General features: G+C 39.6%; 1 protein-coding gene across 3 annotated transcripts in view; it reads right to left on the bottom strand.

Moving 5' to 3' along the window:
• LOC144238402 (uncharacterized) overlaps positions 1 to 21,640 on the bottom strand; it is a 164,849-nt gene that overhangs the window by 101,285 nt on the left and 41,924 nt on the right. Inside the window, exon 1 of one of the 3 annotated variants that reach the window (XM_077772193.1) lies at positions 9,471 to 9,493. The exons of the other annotated variants lie outside the window; for them this stretch is intronic. The gene's annotated coding sequence lies outside the window, so the exon portion shown is untranslated. Of the gene's footprint in view, positions 1 to 9,470; positions 9,494 to 21,640 lie in introns of those variants that run through there. 3 annotated transcript variants of the gene reach the window in all.

The following is a 21,640-nucleotide window of genomic DNA, read 5'->3' as shown; positions in this document are numbered from 1 at the left end:
ATTTTTTATTTATTTCTAGGAGAGAGAGAGAGACAGCGTGAGCAGGGGAGGGTCAGAGAGAGAGGGAGATACAGACTCTGAAATTGGCTCCAGGCTCTGAGCTGGCAGTCAGCACAGAGCCCGACATGGGGCTCGAACCCTCGAACCGTGAGATCATGACCTAAGCGAAAGTCGGACGCTTAACCAACTAAGCCACCCAGGCGCCCCCAGATAAAGCTTTTAAAAATGCCTGAGGGTGCCTGGGTACCTCAGTCAGTTGACTCTTTATTTCAGCCCAAGTCATGATCCCACGGTCATGGGATAGAGCCCCAAGTCAGGCTCCACACACTCAGGATGGAGCCTGCTTAAGATTCTCTCTCTCTCTTTCTCTCTCTCTCTCTCTCTCTCATTCTCTCTCTCTCCCCCTCTCCCCCCTCCCCCATTTGTGCTCTCTCTCAGATTTAAATACATACATACATTCATACAATTCCTGATACATAGGTAAATCTCAATATGTAATATATAAATATATATGCATAGAAAGATATTATATGCAAAGAATCTTCACAGTTACAGAAACAATATGAGCCAATGTTGTCCTTATTGTATCTATAGTCCCTTAACCCTATTTTCTATGTAATGTGACTTAGTTCTATGTAATTTTGACAGTTTGAGCGAGGTGATGTTAGATTAACTATTAAGCCTCCTGAAGGGTGTTATTAGCTCCTTGTGTCATGAAATAATCATTGAAATAAAGACCTAAAAGGCAGAAAAGCAAGTTTGGGAAAGGAAGATATGTTCCTCTTGTTTCTTTTTGCCTGTTCCCTGTTGGAATTTGGAACTAAGAAATGTAATTCAGCTTCTTGCCAAGTTCCTGCTTCTTTTCAGTGCCCCAGTCAGTATGGTGGGCCTTGACCATCAGGGATGCATCAAGCCAGACTCTGACCCCAAGGAGCTACTGACCCGGCAGACGGCAACACAGTATCCAACAACTGTAAGCTGTCTGGGTTGGTCCTAGGTGACCTGGGAACATATGCAGGCCCCACAAGGAAAGATCAAAGTGGAGGATCAGGTAAAATCATATTCAAGGCCCTTCTATACTCTTTTTTGATAGAGCACATACTCACTGTCAAGTACATGTCTAAGTACTTTACCTACCTTAACTCACTTTAGCTGATAAGAAACCTATGAGAAGATGCCAGTGTTCATCATTAAGTATGATGTCAAATGTAAACTGAAAAATGTGATGAACATATTTAGGTTTAATTAGTCAGTTAAAAGACAGAGGAACTGAATTCAGGCACAATACTCTCACCCAAGCTCAGAATTATGAAAAAAAAGTCAGAATCTTACAAAAATGCCTCAGAGTCTCACTCCACTTCTGAAGTGGATCATGGAAGCCATGAAAGCCAGGACCATTAAAAATAACAATAATTGGACTAACAGAATTTCTTGAACATGTACTGTGTTCCAAATTTGCATGTGTTTAATATTTACGCATAGCCTAGTGCTTAGGAACAGACTTGACTCACACTGCTTTGATATCTCAGGTCTGCATTTAGTAGCTTTGGAACATTGGGAAAATTACTAAGCCTCTCCATGTCTCAGTTTCCTCATCTGTAAAATGAGGATGCTACTTGTACCTACCTCATAGGGTTTTGTAGGATTCATTAAGTTAATAGATGTAAAACACTCAAAACAGTGCCTAACACTTAGTAAGAGCAACATAAGTGCTTGTTGTTAATAAAATCTCACAACAACCTTGCTCTTACCACATAATTTTATACATGAGGAAATAGAGCTTAGATGGCTAAGGGTTAAGTCAACTTGCCCCAGGTGACCCACCCAGGACTTGGTGTGGTAGGGATTCAAACCTAGGTGTGTCAGATTCCAGAGCCTGGGCTCTGAATGAGCCCACAGTGACCTTTACCCCCACTTGAGCAGAGGAAATCAAACACAGGCTGACAAAGGCTGTTGTCTCCTGATACATAGCAAGCCCAAAACAAGGCCATTGCCCCAGGCGTGCTCAGTTGTAACTGTCTCATCCTGACCTTTGCCCACTTAAATAGCCAATCCCAAGGCAGCCTAGGGTAAAGGGGTGAGACAAAGGCCTTTTTATTGCCATAGCAATGGAAAGGGGTCAAAGCAACTTACCAGGTGGAGGGTGGGGAATCAATGCTAAAGGTTACTACAGTCAAGAACCTGGCACTTGTGTGGCTCAGTTGGTTGTGTGGCTCAGGTCATGGTCTCCCTCACTGCTCATGCGTTCTAGTCCTGCAGTGGTCTCTGTGCTGACAGTTCAGACCCTGGACCCTGCTTCGGGTTCTGTGTCTCCCTCTCTCTGGGCCCCTCCCCCACTTTCTCATGCTCATGCTTGCTCTCTCTCTTTCTCAAAAATAAACATTAGAAATTTTTTTTTTTAAAAAAGAGGACCAGAGCCCCCCAGCTTTTATGATAAAACAGCCCTGGTTACTGCAGGGATCAGAGTTCACTGCAGTTGGTCAGATGTCCCAGCAACAAACTTCCACAGGCCATAAAACCCCCTTTATGTCAAAGGAAAGGTAGGACAGGATACCTAAGACACAGTCTACTTAGGAAGTGAACAAGCACAGGAAGGTGGATTCAGCACCTGGCATTTCCCTCTCTTTGACGTTTGTGGTCCATCTCCTCTTAGAAGAGTTAGTGATCCCTTATGAACTTCAAGTACCATCTTCCAAACAACCTTGGATTCTAGCCAATCACCAAAATGGAAGAGACTCTCACATGACACCAATTAAAATATACACACCAGTGGAAGAGAGCTTCATTGGTACATTTCCCAGATGTACAACTTTGGGTCTCATGATGACTTTAAAACAGAACAAAAGTCATATCTTTATCATATCCTTAAATATATCTGGTAACTTTGTTGAAAAAATTCTGCAGTTTTTTATGCATTTAAAAGTATGCTACTGTAACTTTAATAAATAATAAATTTTAGGTTAAAAAAACAACAACTCTCTCAGAAAGCAGTGGGTCAGAAGTAGGAGAGAGGCCCAGCAAACAGAAATAAAACAATCGGTATGAATCATGCTTTCATTAATCCCAAGGGAAAGTACTTGGGTGGCCTTGGGCCCACTCAGAGGAACCTGGATTCAAATCCTAGCTCTGTCCATTGTCTGTGACCTTGGGTGGGTTCCATAAACCACCAGACCTTATCTGCAAAATGAAGATAACAATATTCAGCTCTGAGAGCTTTTTAAGGGGTGGATGAGATGGCATATGACAAGTGCCTAATTTTAAGTATAGCCCAGTGTTGGCTAAAAAGTTTTACTTTTCTTCCTCCTATACCCCACCTCTTAAATATCCTTCCCTAAGGCAGAGTGAGTTGCTCATCCTTTTGCTCTATCCACAGTTGATTTGTTCCTCTTAAGTTTTAGCCCTGGAATTTGGTGCAGCCTTCAGGTGCTTGGTAAACATGTATTCATCCAGACTTGGTTATGGTATAACTTACATGCTTCCTTTGAGCCCCTGGGGGTAGGAACCACGTCAGCTAGAATCAGGCATGGTTGTGTTACTACGTGTTGCCTCTCCCATCTTAGAAGGTACACAAACACATCAATCTTCAGCAACCAGGCAAGTGATGCCAATCAGCTGAGTTAAGATAGCAACAGAAGTAAAGTCTATCACAAACTGAGAGCATCCCCCTGCAGGCACTCTGATCCAAATAAACAAAACACACTTTTCCAGCCAAACAAAACCATCTGCCCACAGGATCTACCCCTCTGGCCATAAATTTGCCACCATAAACAGAGCTGCACATTCACAAGTATTTTCTTATACATTATCTCATTTGATATGTCAACAACTCTCTGAAGTAAGCATTGTTGAGTTCATCTTGTAGGCATTTGACAGAAAGAGAAACTGAGGCTCCAGCACAGTGATCTGTCCAAATCAAACATAGCTAACTAGTGGCTGACCAGGGATTTGAATCTGTTTTCTGACATCTAACTACAACCCCTACTTCTCTCTACAACCACATGCTGTTAGTGATGTGTTGCTGTTTTGATGCCCCCATAGTTTTTCTGAAACAAAACACAAATCCCATCAAAAGGTTAAACCTGTGTCAGATTTACACTCCAATGACCTCCATGAGTCATAGTCCACCTAGAACTGAGACAAGTGTCCTTGGAAACGGTGCCTTCTTTACAAAAACAGGGACATATTTTACCCAGGCTGTTCACACTGGGAGTCACGGTCAAGGGTGACAAGCAGAGAGGTGCCAGGAAGAATGGTGAGCAGACTGATATGAAGAACTCTGAGCCTAAACAGCAACAAGGAACCAGACTCCTTGAATCAATGTGAAGAATCCCCTTTAAAGGAACTTGACTTTGTCAAGAAAGCCATAAAAACAAGGTAGAATCTTAGCAATCAGCATAAACAAGCATCTGATTTCTCCAGGCTAGTATTGTCCAAGGGAAATAAAATGTGATCCACATATACAACTTTATATTTTCTAAGTAGTCACATTAAAAAAGTAGAAAAAAAACAAGAGAAAATAATTTGAATATATATTTTGTTTAGCTCAACGTACCTCAAATATTATTAACATGTAACCAGTATAAAATTATCACAGAGCTCTTTTACATTCATTTTTTCCATAATTTTTTGAAATCTAGTATGTATTTTACATTTGCAGCTTATCTCATTGTACTGGCCATATTTCAAGTGCTCAACAGCCATGTGGCTAGTGGCTGCCGTATTGGACAGCACATATCTAGGCCAAAGAAACTCCTAAAAGTCTCCATTTTTTTTTACTTTTTTATTTGTTTATTTCTTATTCAAGAGAGACAGCATGTAATTGGGGGAGAGGGACAGAGAGAGACAGAGAAGAAAAACCTTAAGCAGGCTCCACACTCAGTGTGGACCCCGACGTGGGGCTCAATCCCATGACAGTGGGATCATGACCTGAGATGAAATCAAGAGTTGGACAGTTAACTGAGCTACCCAGGAGCCCCAAAAGTCCCTATTTCTGGTATAGTGGAAGTGAGTAATGTAGTTAAAGATCAGATCTGATAGCATTCTTCAAGGACACAGAGAGCCCTCATTTCTAACCTTGCTAGTTTAATTTTAAAATAAGTCTCTCGGAGCCGCATTCAAACTTTGCCATTATTTGGGGGACAGCCGTGTCAGTTTCCAGCCAGTGGCTCTGCAAAGCCAATCAGAGGCCACTGTGTCTAGCAACCTGTTTTTGCCTTGCAACAGTGCAATCCTCAGCATGTCCCCCTTCAAATACCTATTATTCTAGTTCTTTCTTCAGTAGTGCCGTGACTGGCAGTGATTAGAGTGACACTTTTTATGCGCCTGAGTTCACAGAGCAATTACATGGTGTGAGCAGCATGGTGATTCAGAGGCTGTATGTAAAGACTAGAATTGCTACATTTGCATGTCTCTGAATAATGAGATTCCTATCTCCATTATATGGCAATGAGGTAGAAATTGATAGCATTATTAACTGTTTACAGAGTAAGCACAATTTTCTATTCTCTCTTCTCTCTTTCCCTCCAGCTGGTTTCAAAGATGCTAAAAGCTAGAAGAGGTAACTAGAGGCCATAAAGTCGCCTGCATGGAGTCCCTCAGCAATTCTACCAAACAGAAGTTTTCCATAGCAAGAAATGTCCACACCTTGTCAATAAATCTTCTGGCTGCCTCCCAGAAGGGAGTCCACACACAATATAATCCAATCTCGTGGCTTCATAGGGAAAGACAGGGCTGCATAAAGAGATGAGGTTTGTCAAAGGTCACACAGATAACAGAGAAAGAAGGCTATAAGACAGAGGACTCCAAAGATAGCCACTCCTCCAATTCTCATCCTCTGGGGCCTGACTGTAGCTTTGGAATAACAGAGTCCCATCTTCCAGTCTAATTACATATTGTACATTCTGGTCACATACCCATTTTTCTGTTGAAGAGATGGAGAAACCAGCTGAAATTATAATTTGATTCCCTAAACACAAAGACCTTTTCAGTGGACTAGAAGGGAGCCCTAACTAGCCACTGAATCAACAAACATCAACTTTTGCAGCAATGAAATAAATATATGGGGAGATAGTTATGGTTATGGTGGGTTATAAAACAGGGAAAGGGAGAGCTGTGATTAAGTGTTTATGTGGCTCTGCTCCCAGCAATGAAACATTTTTCCATCAGCCATGTGGCAGTGACATTTTTGATATCAAGGGCAAGATCAAGGTAATAATATCTAGAGGGACCCTTTAATAAAATAGATCATCAGAGTAACAACCCACAAATGCACACCAGACAGTCCTTCACTGGCAACGTTGTGGTATATAAAGAAGAAAAACTCTCTTCCGTTAAATCCTAACACAACAGTGCTGCTGTAGTGGAAGAAACAACCGCAGGCAGCATGAAGGTTAACTGCCTCTGCAGAAGAGGAGATACACGGAGTAAGATTTGTCATGTGTGTGTTGGCATCAGTTTAACGTTTGTGATCATTAAATGAATGCATGAGCAGCTGAAACATTGAATCCCATTAATAAACATGATGGTAAAATGGGCTGGATTGACACATTCTTATTTATTATATGCTAAAATGGACTGACTGTGATGTATCTTAAAAGTGCTGAGTGTCCTAAAATAGCTAGAAGGGTACATTACCTCCTTACCCCATTAATAATCAAAGGTCTTATCCTAGGAGTCAAAGCTGAAGGAGCTTCTGGGTAGCATAAAGCACAAGAAAACTGGGCCATACTGACTAGTGTGTAAAAGAGATTGTGAAGTCCTTTGGGTCTCCACTTAAATTTCACTGGGTTCAGGGGCCTTTCTCTGAACCCAGGGTCTCAATGAATTCCCCCTGTTATAAGTTACCATACTTCTGTATGCACTGTTTCGTACGGTATATTCATTACAAGTATGTACTTAAAGCCCGTCTTCTCCATGAAGAGTAGCAGGGCAGATGCCTCATTGCCTAAAACAGCTGATTCATTGATTCCAAAGGTACCTACAGAACACCTACTACGAGCCAGGCACCATGCTAAGCACACAGGTTACACAGGGAACAAAACAACACTGCCCTCCTGTAGCTTATGCCCAAACAGGAAGAAATAGACCGTAAACAACTAAACAAACAAGCTGATTTTTTATAACATGTGCTCTATACAAAGCAAAGGATAATGAGATAGAGAGCAGATGCATGGAAGGCTAGTCTCTCTGAGGACATGAGATCAAGGAAACCTGAGTATTGGGAAGTTCTGGAGGAGGGCACTCCAGGCAGCCAGTAGACAGGTAGAAAGGCCTTGAGATAGGAACACGTCTCTACGACTGCAACTATTGAGGGGGAGAGGGAGTCAAGGATGTAGATTGGGCAGGATCATATACTTGGCTCATAATAAATACTCAATGAATGTTTGTTGAATGAATGAATGAATGAATGAATAGGTAAATGTCAGTTTTAAGGGCAGATGACACATAATTCCTATTGCCTTAAGCAGAAGTACAGGCAATCAATGCTCGTGGATTCAAAGAACAAATATTGTTAAAATGTCAACATTACCCAAACCAATCTACACATTCAATGCAATGTCTATCAAATTATACCAGCACTTTTCACAGAGTGAGAACAAACAATTCTAAAATTTGTATGGAAGCATAAAAGACCCCAAATAGCCAAAGTAATGTTGAAAAAGCAAAGCAAAGAAGGAGGCATCACAATTCTGGACTTTAAGCTATATTACAAGCTGTAGACATCAAGATAGTATGGTACTGGCACAAAAACAGACACATAGATCAATGGAACAGAATAGAAACCCAGAAATGGACCCAAAATTAAATGGCCAACTCATCTTCAACAAAGCAGGAAAGAACAGCCAATGGGAAAAAGACAGTCTCTTCAACAAATGGGGCTGGGAAAACTGGACAGCAACATGCAGAAGTATAAAACTGGACCACTTTCTTACAGCATACACAAAAATTAATTCAAAATGGATGAAAGACCTAAATGTGAGACAGGAAACCATCAAAATCCTAGAAGAGAACACAGGCAGCAACCTCTTTGACCTGGGCCCTAGCAATTTATTACTGGACATGTCTCCGGAGGCAAGAAAAACAAAAGTAAAAATGAACTATTGGGACCTCATCAAGATAGAAACCTTCTGCACAATGAAGGAAATAATCAACAAAACTAAATAAGGCAACCTACCAAATTGGAGAAGATATTTGCAAATGACCTATCAGATAAAGGGCTAGTATCCAAAATCTATAAAGAATTTATCAAACTCAACACCATAAAAATAAATAATCCAGTTAAGAAAAGATCAGAAGAGGGGCACCTGGGTGGCTCAGTGGGTCAAGTGTATGACTCTTAACTTTGGCTCAGGTCATGATCTCGCAGGTCATGGGATCAAGCCCTGTGCTATCAGCAAATTCTCCCTTTCCCTCTCTCTGCCCCTCCCCACCTCTCAAAATAATCAATATAAAAAAAAAGAAAGGGAAGAAGACACGAACAGACATAATGCTGAAGACATACAAATGGCTAACAGATACATGAAAAAATGCTCAACATCACTCCTCATCAGGGAAATACAAATCAAAACCACAATGAGATACCACCCCACTCCTGTCAGAATGGTTAACATTAACAACTCAGGAAACAACAGATGTTGGCAGGAGGTGGAGAAAGCAGAACCCTCTTGCCCTGCTGGTGGGAATGCAAACTGCTGCGGCCACTCTGGAAACAGTATGGAAGTTCCTCAAAAAGTTAAAAAGAAAACTGCCTTCTGATCCAGCAACTGCACTACTAAGTATTTATCTACAGGGTACAAAATTACTATTGAAAGAGGCACATATATCTGAATGTTTACAAAAACACTACCAACAGTAGCCAAATTATGAAAAAAGCCCAAATATGTCCATTGACTGATGAATAGATAAAGAAGAGGTGAGATATTACTAAGCAGTCAATGGAATTTAAGAAACAAAACAGATGAACATAAGGGAAGGGAAGGAAAAATAAAATAAGATAAAAACAGAGAGGGAGGCAAACCATAAGAGACTCTTAAGTATAGAGAACAAACTAAGGGGTGATGGAGTGGGAGGTTGGTGGGGGGTGGGGAAAATGGGTGATGGGCATTGAGGAGGGCACTTGTTGGGATGAGCACTGGGTGTTGCATGCAAGTGACGAATCACTAAATTCTACTCCTGAAACCAATACTACACGACATGTTAGCTAACTTGAATTTAAATAAAATGTGGGAGAAAAACAAGGCATACAAAGTTAGGGACTAGAAACTTGAAACTTCAAGAAAAACATAGTGGATAAATAAGATGAGGGCTGTGGACTCACAAAATATAAAAATGAGATATTCAGGGCAATTTATAATAAACTCCAAAGTGCTGCAAAGGAATGTGGGCACAAGCAAGCTAATTGCAGGCTGACCTCATATGGTGCATGTTCCTGAAGGCAGGAAGTGAGGGCATTGCAGGAAAACCAGTCTTACCGTGTTATCCCAAAGGAAGGACCACATTTTCTGCCAGGACATGATGTCAGTTCATACTTTGCTTTGTTACACGTGCAGCGGGGACAATTATATACAGGGAATAGGGAAGCTGGCATCACAACTTCTTTACTTTAGGCTCAGGTTGTCCCCCTAGAATTCACATGCTCCAGCTTGAGTGGGAAATTAACTATCTTTGACATAGAGTGAAGCTGATAAGAGATGGGGATCTATAACGTATGTTTTAATTCTCTCTTTTTCCAGAACCTCCCTAGCAGGCTATTCTTGTTGTCTGTGGTTTAGTTCTGTTTTAGCACTTTGTTAATTAAACCCTTTTGGAAGTTATCCAGGATAATCCAACATCATAAAATCTGTAATAGATGAGTCACAGTGCCACCACCCAACCAATAGGCCTAAACCAGAGTGAGGTGCCATCCTTTACTACGCCCTTGCTGCCATTAACCCCACCTTGGACCCAATCCATAAGGTCCCATAAATATCCCTTTCAACTCTCAAAGCCATTTTCCTGCCCCTTCCTTGCCACCACTACCTTATGCATCGCTTTGCCATCTCTTGCCTGAATCCCCTCTACTTCCAGCACTTTCTAAACACTCCTTTCCACTCCCCACAACCTCTGAGTGACTGCTCACATATTCACCACATACACATACACATACATGTACACATACACACCCTTCATGATTTTCCTGCTTTCCTCTTCCCATCTCCCTCCATATCTCTCAAACATCCTGAGTTCAAGAAAACCAAGCTGTTAACAGTTTTCCCAAAGCCCCTTGCTGTTGGAACTCTCTATGTCTTTGTGCTTGCAGGTCTCTCTGCCTAGAATGCCCCTACCCAACCCTGTACAGACGCCTCTGATTCATCCTTTAAGATTCAGGTCAAATATCACCTATTCTGTGAAGCTTTCCCTGATCACTTTGTATTACTCATGGTTCTCCAGAGAAACAGAAGCAATGGGATGTAAATATAGGGGTAAAGAGATTAATTTTAAGGAATGGGTTCATGCAATCGTGGAAGCTGGCAAACTCAAGATATGTAGGATTGGCTGGCAGGCTGCAGATTTAGGGAAGGGCAGGTGCTACAGTTCAAGTCCAAAGGTTGTCAGGCTGGAGATCCAGGAAGAGCCACTGTTGCAATTTGGGATGAAGGTCATCTGCTGCAAAGTTCTTTTTTGCTTGGGAAAAGTCTGCCAGTCTTGTTCTATTGAGGCCTTCAACTGACTGGATAAGGCCCACCCACATTATGGAGAGCAATCTGCTTTACTCAAAAGTCCACTGATTCAAATGCTAATCTCATCAAAAAATCTCTTCATTGAAATCCCCAGAATAATATTTGACCATGTATCTGGGCACCATGGCAGCGGCAAATGGACACATAAAATTAACCATGAGAACCATGAACAAGATTAGAATTTTTCCGTCTACAATCCTATAGCATCTTGAACAGAAATCTATGTTAGCATTTACTGTTTTGCTTCAATTATTAGTAGACATATCAATCTCACCTGTCATGGGTAGGGACCATGTACTAGTAATATTTATATCCCATTCTTAATACAGCATCAGTAAATACTTATCAAAGTAATTGACTAAGTGAATTCCTTAACTGCTTTTATATTAGGACCATACTATACAAGACTAGTCCTTACAGCAATCACCAGACCAGGGAATTATTGTTAGCCTCCCATGAAAGGAAATGAAAAGTACAAACAAGTCGTTAACCCAGCTTCCCACCGAGAAACCACAAATTCCAAGGTTCACCTGAAACCTTTGCTCCTTTATTAACAAGGCACAAAGTATGCCGTAGCTTCCTTCAGCTTTCCTGAGCAGTGGACATTTGGCCATGAGGATGACTCTACCCAGACCATCCCAGCTCTCACAGTCACTGACCAACAAACAGGAAGTTCCCTACAGCAGTCTGGACTTGTATACTACTCCATGACTCACCTGATCATAAATGTTCCAGGCTCTAGGCTCGGAGCATTTGTGGCATAATAACAGTAAAGAGACCATAATTCCAAGCATGTGTCATAAAGCAATTAGAACACATTCTTACCATTATTTTGAAACCCAGGATGCAAGGTAAAAAAGGCAAGAAATCTTCAACAGCCAAAACACTGTAATTTCGTTCTAGAACAAAGAGGCCCTAGGATTTGGTAAGATGGGCTTCACAATAAGGATTCTGTTAATAGCTACACTTTCATGAGAATGTATTATGTTGTAGGCATTCCTTCAGAGCAGTTTATATGCATAATCTTATTTCATACTCACAATAATCCTCTGAGGTAGGTACTATTTTAGCTACATTTTACAGATAAGGGAGGGCACTGAAACAGAGATTAAGTAATGAGGTTAGGAAGCTCTAAAGCCCACAGTCATAATACAGCCTCCTTGGAGCACCTCAGAATCATAGAAGCAGACCAAGAGTAAATAAGGAGCTCCTGGAATATGCTCCTTTTTTTATCCTATCTCAAGAGATCTTTAGGAGCTGCATCCCCCTACCCCACCCGTCATCCCCACCCCACCTACTCCTGCAGCCTCACCTGTGTTCCCTCCTTGTCTACATGCTATGCTTCAGCCAAAGTGAATGTGTTCTGGTCCCATCAACATCTCTTGCGTATTTCCTTCACCAGCTCCCCACCCCCCAATCCATCTTCACCTGAATTCTATTTATTTTCAGGTCTCAGCTTTGCCCTCATGCCTTTTGGGAAAGCTCTCCTGACCACTCTGCCTGACATGGGTGCCCTTCTCCCTGTAGGCTCCTATGATCCACTCTGCTGTTCTCTATTACAGACCTTATCACACTGTATGGTAATTACTCATTTAATGGCCTGTTTCCTAACTGTGGCCTCCATATGATCATGATTAAATACCCATCACCTAGAACATGCTTGATATATGGTAGACACTTAATAAACATTTGGTGGAAGGAGGAATATAAACATGAATGAATTAAATTAATAACAATTGTTTATAATTTGCTTCCAGACAGGACACTTTTAAAATACTGTCAAAAGAATCTCTAAGATTTCATCAAAACTTGGTGTCCTCATGACATCTTCTCCCCTAACAATTTAAGAAGTCCCTAAATTTCTCTAGCTAAGAAAAGAGGCTCCAAAAACCAAGCACTAGTGACCTCTGAAGCTTTCCTTCTCCCATTTCTAACTCTGAGCCCGAATACCTGTTATCAGATAGCTAAAGCCTCTAAGGGAGACTCTTGATACCAATCTAAGGTGAACTTAATCCTGAAGCCCTTTTTAAAACAATGTCTGGGTGTGGTCCAGCATTGGGGTTATAAAGATGTTGCCTGTTGTTCACTACATTTTCATAAGTAATGCTCCATCATTACTAAACTATGCAAACAAGATTTTCATGATTCTCAAAGAGCACTCCTTTAGTTATAGAACAGGGTGTCATTTATGGCAACAAAATTGAAGGATATTGTTTTCCTCTTGAATACAGACTCTTCTTCTATCCTGGGACAAAAAGCTGAAAGTCAGACACATGTGCTTTGTGTAATGTTGTCTCCATTCCTCTTTCTGATCGAAGGTAGAAGCTACATTAGATGGATAATACCTAAGGTTTCCTATTCTTAACTTTCAAGGAGCCTGTGAAGTCATAAAGTGTGTATATGCACTATTACCACATAAATGATATGCACTGAAGTATGTGCCCCACAAATTTGTATGTTGAAGTCCTAATCTCCAGCACCTCAGAATATGACTTTATTTGGTGAGAGGGCCTTTAAAAGGTGATTAAGTTAAAATAGGGATGTTAGGGTGTGCCCTAATCCAATGTGACTGGTGTTTTTATAAGAAGAGGAAATTTGGACACAGACATGCATATGAACAGAGGAAACTCCATGTGAGGACACAAGAAGAAGGTGGCTACCTATAAGCTAAGGAGAGAGGTCTCAGAAGAAGCCAATTCTGCCCATACCTTGGACTTTGAGGCTCCAGAACTATGACAAAAGCAGTACCTGTTTTTTAAGTCATCCAGTCTCTGGTATTTTGTTATGGCAACCCTAGCAAGCTAATACAACAAATTTTAGAGCGATATTAGAATCCCAGTGTATGATGTGTTTTATCTGCCATTTTTTTAATGTTTATTTATTTTTGAGAGAGAGAGAAAGCAGGAGAGGAGCAGAGAGAGAGGGAGAGAGATGATCCCAAGCAGGCTTCACGCTGTCAGTGCAGAGCCTGACATCAGAGCTTGAACTCATGAACCATGAGATCATGACCTGAGCCGATATCAAGAGCCAGACACTTAACTGGCTGAGCCACCCATGTGCTCCATGTCTGCCATTTTGACTAAGGATGTTTTGATTCTGCATTTGTAATACAAATACTATAACTGAGTAGTACTAATGTTTATTAATTTGGGTTACGAAATAATTTGGGGGAGTGAATGCCATTAAGCCCATTTCATTTCTTGGTCCATTCTCTATGGAGATCAGCTAAACCACTTCCAGGGCTTTTTGTTTTGTTTTGTTTTGTTTTGTTTTGTTTTGTTTGTTCAGCTAAAGTCATTTTCATTGAGTCAATTTTTATNCCTGTAGGCTCCTATGATCCACTCTGCTGTTCTCTATTACAGACCTTATCACACTGTATGGTAATTACTCATTTAATGGCCTGTTTCCTAACTGTGGCCTCCATATGATCATGATTAAATACCCATCACCTAGAACATGCTTGATATATGGTAGACACTTAATAAACATTTGGTGGAAGGAGGAATATAAACATGAATGAATTAAATTAATAACAATTGTTTATAATTTGCTTCCAGACAGGACACTTTTAAAATACTGTCAAAAGAATCTCTAAGATTTCATCAAAACTTGGTGTCCTCATGACATCTTCTCCCCTAACAATTTAAGAAGTCCCTAAATTTCTCTAGCTAAGAAAAGAGGCTCCAAAAACCAAGCACTAGTGACCTCTGAAGCTTTCCTTCTCCCATTTCTAACTCTGAGCCCGAATACCTGTTATCAGATAGCTAAAGCCTCTAAGGGAGACTCTTGATACCAATCTAAGGTGAACTTAATCCTGAAGCCCTTTTTAAAACAATGTCTGGGTGTGGTCCAGCATTGGGGTTATAAAGATGTTGCCTGTTGTTCACTACATTTTCATAAGTAATGCTCCATCATTACTAAACTATGCAAACAAGATTTTCATGATTCTCAAAGAGCACTCCTTTAGTTATAGAACAGGGTGTCATTTATGGCAACAAAATTGAAGGATATTGTTTTCCTCTTGAATACAGACTCTTCTTCTATCCTGGGACAAAAAGCTGAAAGTCAGACACATGTGCTTTGTGTAATGTTGTCTCCATTCCTCTTTCTGATCGAAGGTAGAAGCTACATTAGATGGATAATACCTAAGGTTTCCTATTCTTAACTTTCAAGGAGCCTGTGAAGTCATAAAGTGTGTATATGCACTATTACCACATAAATGATATGCACTGAAGTATGTGCCCCACAAATTTGTATGTTGAAGTCCTAATCTCCAGCACCTCAGAATATGACTTTATTTGGTGAGAGGGCCTTTAAAAGGTGATTAAGTTAAAATAGGGATGTTAGGGTGTGCCCTAATCCAATGTGACTGGTGTTTTTATAAGAAGAGGAAATTTGGACACAGACATGCATATGAACAGAGGAAACTCCATGTGAGGACACAAGAAGAAGGTGGCTACCTATAAGCTAAGGAGAGAGGTCTCAGAAGAAGCCAATTCTGCCCATACCTTGGACTTTGAGGCTCCAGAACTATGACAAAAGCAGTACCTGTTTTTTAAGTCATCCAGTCTCTGGTATTTTGTTATGGCAACCCTAGCAAGCTAATACAACAAATTTTAGAGCGATATTAGAATCCCAGTGTATGATGTGTTTTATCTGCCATTTTTTTAATGTTTATTTATTTTTGAGAGAGAGAGAAAGCAGGAGAGGAGCAGAGAGAGAGGGAGAGAGATGATCCCAAGCAGGCTTCACGCTGTCAGTGCAGAGCCTGACATCAGAGCTTGAACTCATGAACCATGAGATCATGACCTGAGCCGATATCAAGAGCCAGACACTTAACTGGCTGAGCCACCCATGTGCTCCATGTCTGCCATTTTGACTAAGGATGTTTTGATTCTGCATTTGTAATACAAATACTATAACTGAGTAGTACTAATGTTTATTAATTTGGGTTACGAAATAATTTGGGGGAGTGAATGCCATTAAGCCCATTTCATTTCTTGGTCCATTCTCTATGGAGATCAGCTAAACCACTTCCAGGGCTTTTTGTTTTGTTTTGTTTTGTTTTGTTTTGTTTGTTCAGCTAAAGTCATTTTCATTGAGTCAATTTTTATCAATAGTAGATAAAAATGTGTTGAATCACATCTCATCAAGAAAGATTTATCAATGTTTTGTTCAAATAAAATGTTATCAATTTTAACAAAGTTTTTACTATGGTTATTATCTTTACTGAGGTCAAATTTTTCCAGGTCAAATGTTGTTGATAAAATTTGATTCTTTTGTTAAGTTTTGAAAAAATAACAACCTTATGATGAGCACTGAGTAATGTATAGAATTGTTGGCTCACTATATTACATACCTGAAACTAATATAACACTGTATGTTAACTATACTGGAATTAAATTTTAAAAATTAAAAATGAAGTTTTTCAGTAAAAACTAAAATAATAAAATACCTCCATGCTTAATTTTTTTAAATTAACCTTATTGATATATAATTCATGTACATAAAATTTATAAAGTATATAATTCATTGGGTTTTAGTGTATTTACAGGGTATACTCATCACTACTATCAAATTCCAGAACATTTTCATCATCTCAAAAATACACTCTCCATTCTCTTCTCCATGGCCCTAGCCTCTGGCAACCAGCATTTTAGAGATGAAAAGTAGTTTTATCTCTATGGATTTGCCTATTCTGGACATTTTATATAAATGGAAATCATGGAATACGTGACCTTTTGCATCTGGTTTCTTTCACTTAATGTTTTCAAGGTTGATCCATATTAAAGTATGTATCATTACTTCATTCTTTTTTATGGCCAAATAATATCCCATTCTACGGATATACCATATTTCATTTATTCATCATTTAACGGACATTTGAGAAGTTTCTACTTTTTGGCTATGATGAATAATGCTGCCCTGAACCTTCATATACAAGTGTTTGATTATTTTGTTTCACTCTACGAGTGAAATTATTAATCATATGGTAACTCTGGGCTTAACTTTTTGAGGAGCTGCCAGACTGTATTCCAAATTGGCTGCATCCTCTTACATTCCTGTGGGCAATCCATGAGAGTTCTAATCTTTTTAAATTTTTATTATCATTTCCAGTGTGCAGTTTTGGCCTTTTAAGCTATTTTGTGTTTACAGATACTACCAGGAATAGTCATTACAAAGTACAAAAATATGGTAGCTTGCATTTATTCCTTAGCAAAATCAAGGAAGTTAGATATTCCAGGATATTTCTATTGTCCAAAATTGGTTTACTGCAAGGATGAGAAAACTATAACCTGTAGGCCAAGTCCAGTTCGCTGCCTGTTTTTGTGTGACCCACATGGTAAGAATATCTTTTATATTTATAAATGGTTGAAAAATCAAAAAAGAATTATATTTCATGGTACATAAAAATTATATACAATCCATATAGCATTGACTATAAATAAAGTTTTATTGGAACATAGCCACATTCATGTACTTACATATCATTCATGACTCCTGGAAAGCAAGATAGTAGAGTTGAGTCAATGTGACAGAGATTGGTCCACGGAGCCTAAAATATTTACTATCTAGCCCTTTACAGAAAAAAGACTACTGTATTGTCAATCCAATTCATCTTTATTTTTCAAATCAATGGTGTTATGGGCAGCAACATGGTGTTATGGGCAGCAACTGTCCAGATAGTTGTCAAAGATAGAGCATATGGCAGCTATGACAAATGTTTGGCCTGTTGCCATTTGGTGAGCTATCGTGACCCATAATAAGATAAGCAAAAGACTGAGAGTAAGCCTTTGACATATATAGGAAATTGATAAAGTAGGGGCAGCTGGTGGCTCAGTCTGAGCGTCTGACTTCAGCCTAGGTCATGATCTCACCATTGCCGAGCTCAAGCCCTGCATTAGCCTATGTGCTGATGGTTCAGAGCCTAGAGCCTATTTCAGATTCTGTGTCTCCCTTTTCCCTTCCCCCACTCGTTTCTGTCTCTCTCTCTCTCAAAAATAAAAATAAACATAAAAAATCAAAAAGAAAGAAAATTGACAAAGTAACTTTATATCTATGGAATCTAATACTGTAAAAATGGGCTGTCTNCCCCGCGTCGGGCTCTGTGCTGACTGCCAGCTCGGAGCCTGGAGCCTGTTTCAGTCTGTGACTCCCTCTCTCTCTGACCCTCCCCTGCTCGCGCTGTCTCTCTCTCTCTCCTAGAAATAAAGCATTAAAAAAAATTAAAAAAAAAAAAAAAAAAGTTGAAATAAAAGAAAACTGGTCCTTTAACACAGATAGCTTGGAACATAGTCAAACAGAGACCAATGTCTTTAGAATAAAAAGAGTAGACATATTGGGACATAAGCATCCTGAGGGCAGGGCTTCCATCTGCTTTGTGTACCTCTGGGTATCCCAGTACCTCAACAGTGCCTCACACAATGCAGTAAGTGCTCAATAAACACTGGAAAACATACAAATCCAACACAGCCCACTCCAGTATCATGATTTGCCATTTTCTAAATTTGTTCTTGTTTTACTTTTCAGAGGCATTATACATAGCACAGAATCTGGAACCAGGCCTGGGTTGACATCCCAGCATCATCTTTACTAGCCAGGCTACCTTGGGCAAGTTATTCAACCTCCCTGTAATTCTTCCTCTATAAAATGGGTGTAATAATAGCGCCAAAAGAGTTATCAGGACAGTCATCTGAGTCAATATATGTAAATTATTTAGTAGGATACCTAGCGCGTAGTAAGCACTACACAAATGTTAGCTATTATTTTAATTGTACATATATGTAAAGCGTATATGGCTGAAGTGATCACAGGTATGGCCCAAAATGGTATATAGCACACTTCATCTTTTTTTTAAGTAAATGTGTTTTATATTCTTGCCAAACATAAGATATGTAGCTTTTTAAAACAGTCTTACTAGGTTAAGGTCACCAGATACTTTTGGCAAATGGTAAAATCATTATTCTTATATTATTTTTCATGAATTAGTAAAGTATTTCTCATAAATTCACTTAGTAGAATCCACAAGCTTAATTCCAAGTATATCTAGTGCAATTGAATGAATTGGTGCAAATACTGTGCAGAAGTTTCAATTCTGTCATCCCGCACACTACAACTACCCATCCCCACGCATAAACAAACTACAAAATATAAGATTTTTTCATAGTGAATCTTAGGCCTGTGGCAGCCTCTTCTCAGCAGGACTCCAAACACTGCGGTAAGAGAGGCTACCCCTAGGAAGGACTCTCTCTATAATTACATCTCAGTACAATATTCACACTTACTGGAATAAATGTAGCTCACTCAGCTCCACAGAAAATCTTGCTCTCCACAAACATTCTTACCATTCCATACTTCCTGCCTCCAGCTCTGTTCCAGCTTCAGCCTGCAATAAATCTCTCAGCCTCTGCCTACTAAGAACATAGACATCCTCTAAGACTAGATACTAATACCACCTCTGTAGCAACTTCCCAGATCCTATGCAGTCAAAACTAATAAAAACTACAAAACTATGTTATCATTCTTGTTCAATGCCTGTCTTATCCACTAAGCTGACTCCAGAGCATCTACCAAACTGCCTTGGACATATTGAGCAGAAAAAGGAAACCAAATAATATCCTCTAGGAAATTATTGATCAGACATCAACAAACTATTTTTAGTTGTCTGTCTTCCCCCACTATCTAAATTCCATGAGAGCAGGAATCTTAGCTGTCTTGCTTACTAGCCAGGGACTGGCACAAGTAGATGTTAAACAAATACTGGTAAAATAAATGGATGAATGAACAAGTGAATGAATGAATGATGGATCAAGGCAGGGATAATCTTCTTAAAATAGAATCATCTGATATTTTATTTGAGCTGATCTTATTTTTTTCCACATAAAGGGATGGGGGGATCTTCCAAAATTACTTTACTCCAGACTTCCAATAATCAAGTTGTTCTTTCCCAGGATCAAAAATAGAGTTGTATATCATGGTGTCATGCACAGCAGTCACAGCATACTGATATTGAACTAGCAGGGCTATGTAAGGAACAGATCTATTTTTTCTCTGCTCTCTTCAGACATTTTTAAATCATCTTCTTTTTCTAGAAGCAAATATCCCCCTTGTCTAGGTTATTTCTCTCATCATTTTCTCATGACATTAGGGGCATTCGTTTTGCAATATTTAGGGATTTTGTCCATCTTGTTGACAACAGTGTCCTCTGGATCAAGGTATCAGCAAGCCACAATACTCTGAGTCATACTAGAGGCTTAGGCTCCGAGCATAAACCCCCACTGGAGACTGGGGTTATCCAAAGGTCGGGGAGCAACTAAATAAATGTTACTAGCTAAATGTTTTTCCTGCCCATTATGGGCATGGGTATCAACCTTCCCAAGGACCTGAGAAAAGAGATGCCAAGAAAGTAACTTGAATGTCACTTTGCTACATTTTCACTCACTTACCTCATTTACTTACAGAGTGTTCCTAATGACTAAAATTCTAGAATCATAAATATTACTACTAGAAAGGACCATAGAGACAGTTTAATCCACGGGTGACAAATCCAAAGGCCTATAGTGGCCGGATAGATTACTTAATTGAAAGAAGATAGCATGTTAGGGCCTATGGAGAATACCAAGAGGCTCATCGGAAGAGCAGAGCACTGTGCTCAGCTCAAGCTGGCTGTTGCCATTTGGTATCTAAAGCCTAATGTGCCTCATCTTCTGTTATTTCTTCCCCCCCAAAAAAGATGACTATTCAGATTTTCAAGCGTTATCTCTCATTTTTTTAAATTATGGCAAAATACATATAACATAAAATGTATTGTCTTAAGCATTTTTAAATATTCAAGTGTGTAGTACATTCATGTTGTGCAGCCAGTGTGCAAAAGTTTTTTCATCTTGTAAAACTCAAACTCTGTACTTATGAAACGATTCACCATTCTCCCATCTCCCCCAGCCCCTGGCATCCACCAATCTACTTTCTGTCTCTATGAATTTGACAACTCTAGGTATCTCATATATGTGGAATCATACAATATTTTCATTTTGCAATTGGTTTATTTCACTTAACATAATATCCTCTAGGCTCATCCATATAGCATGTGTCAGAATGTCCTTCCTTTTTAAAGTTGAATAATACTCCATGTATGCATACACCACAATTCTTTATCCATTCATCTATCAATGGACCCTTGGGTTGCTTTCTCCTTTTAACTAGTGTGAATAATGCTGCCATGAACATGGCTGTTCAAATATCTCTTTAAGACTCTGCTTTTAATTCTTTTAAGTTTATAGCCAGAAATGGAAGTACAAGATCATATGGCAGTTCTATTTTTTATTTTTTGAGGAATACCATACTGTTTTCCATAGTGGCTACACCTAGTAGCTACACTACTACACTACAACTAGTGGTAGTTTACATTCTACCAACAGTGCACAAGGGTTCCATATTCTCCACATCCTCATCAATACTTATTTTCTTTTCTTTTGATAATAGCCACCCTAAATGAGTATGAGGTGGTATCTCACTATGGTTTTGCATTTCTCTAATGGTTACTGTTGCTGAGTATCTTTTCAAATGCTTCTGTCTTCTTTAAAGAAACAACTATTCAAGTCTTTTGTTCATTTTAAAAATCAGATTGTTTCATTGTTGCTTAGTCGATTTTANAGAGGAGATGGGCATGGAGGAGGGCACTTGTGGGGACGAGCACTGGGTGTTATATGGAAACCAACTTGACGATAAACTATTTGTAAAAAAATAAATAAATAAAATAAAATACAGTTGCTTCTTGGGGCACCTGGGTGGCTTAGTCGATTAAGCATCTAACTTCAGCTCAGGTCATGATCTCATGGTTCATGAGTTCGAGCCCTGCATCAGGCTCTGTGCTGACAGCATGGAGCCTGGAGCCTGCTTCAGATCCTGTTCTCCCTCTCTCT

The sequence above is a fragment of the Crocuta crocuta genome, unplaced genomic scaffold (assembly GCF_008692635.1).
Source record: "Crocuta crocuta isolate KB4526 unplaced genomic scaffold, BGI_CrCroc_1.0 scaffold216, whole genome shotgun sequence".
Classification (NCBI taxonomy): Eukaryota; Metazoa; Chordata; class Mammalia; order Carnivora; family Hyaenidae; genus Crocuta; species Crocuta crocuta.
The sequence above is the reverse complement of the archived record's forward strand: the minus strand, read 5'-3'. Positions and strand labels throughout refer to the sequence as shown.